Source organism: Nannospalax galili, unplaced genomic scaffold, assembly GCF_000622305.1.
Source record: "Nannospalax galili isolate Female #2095 unplaced genomic scaffold, S.galili_v1.0 scaffold312, whole genome shotgun sequence".
In the NCBI taxonomy this organism is placed as follows: Eukaryota; Metazoa; Chordata; class Mammalia; order Rodentia; family Spalacidae; genus Nannospalax; species Nannospalax galili.
Window position 1 is genome coordinate 7,744,854 of NW_008335967.1, and position 451 is coordinate 7,745,304.

At 46.8% G+C, this 451-nt stretch overlaps 1 protein-coding gene across 2 annotated transcripts in view; it reads left to right on the plus strand.

The window, feature by feature from the left end:
* The window catches only part of Phtf2 (putative homeodomain transcription factor 2), a 139,284-nt gene that overhangs the window by 135,266 nt on the left and 3,567 nt on the right, over positions 1-451 (plus strand). The gene's annotated exons all lie outside the window — the stretch shown is intronic.

Below are 451 nucleotides of genomic sequence, written 5' to 3' on the forward strand. Positions count from 1 at the left end.
AGTTGGCCCAGATAAACCAATTTATTTTCACTCTTAAGGTCATTTGAGGATCTGTTCCTCATGGGTCACATGGGCTTGGGAGGAGCCCCCGGCTCCTTTCTTTTACCAGTTCTGCCTATGTGAAGATAAATCAAAGGTCCTGCTCGACCATGGTTTGCTTCACTTGGAGGCATGGAGGAAATGATTCTTCTGTGTTGACCCTCCTCTTTGTAGACTGGACGCTGGTTCAATTCCATCTGGTGGGTCTCCTTGGCCTCCTTGATCAAGAGGACAGGTGACCCACCACCATTACAGGACATTTTGAGAGATGCTCATAGTCCCTTGGAACTAGTCGACCTAGGAGGGCAAGGAGCAAAACTGTCCTTTATGTCCCTCTGACCAAATTGTTATAGGCCTCAAAGATGTCTGTTAAACATCCAAGAAGGTTAGTTCCACCAGTCTGGTACTTTTA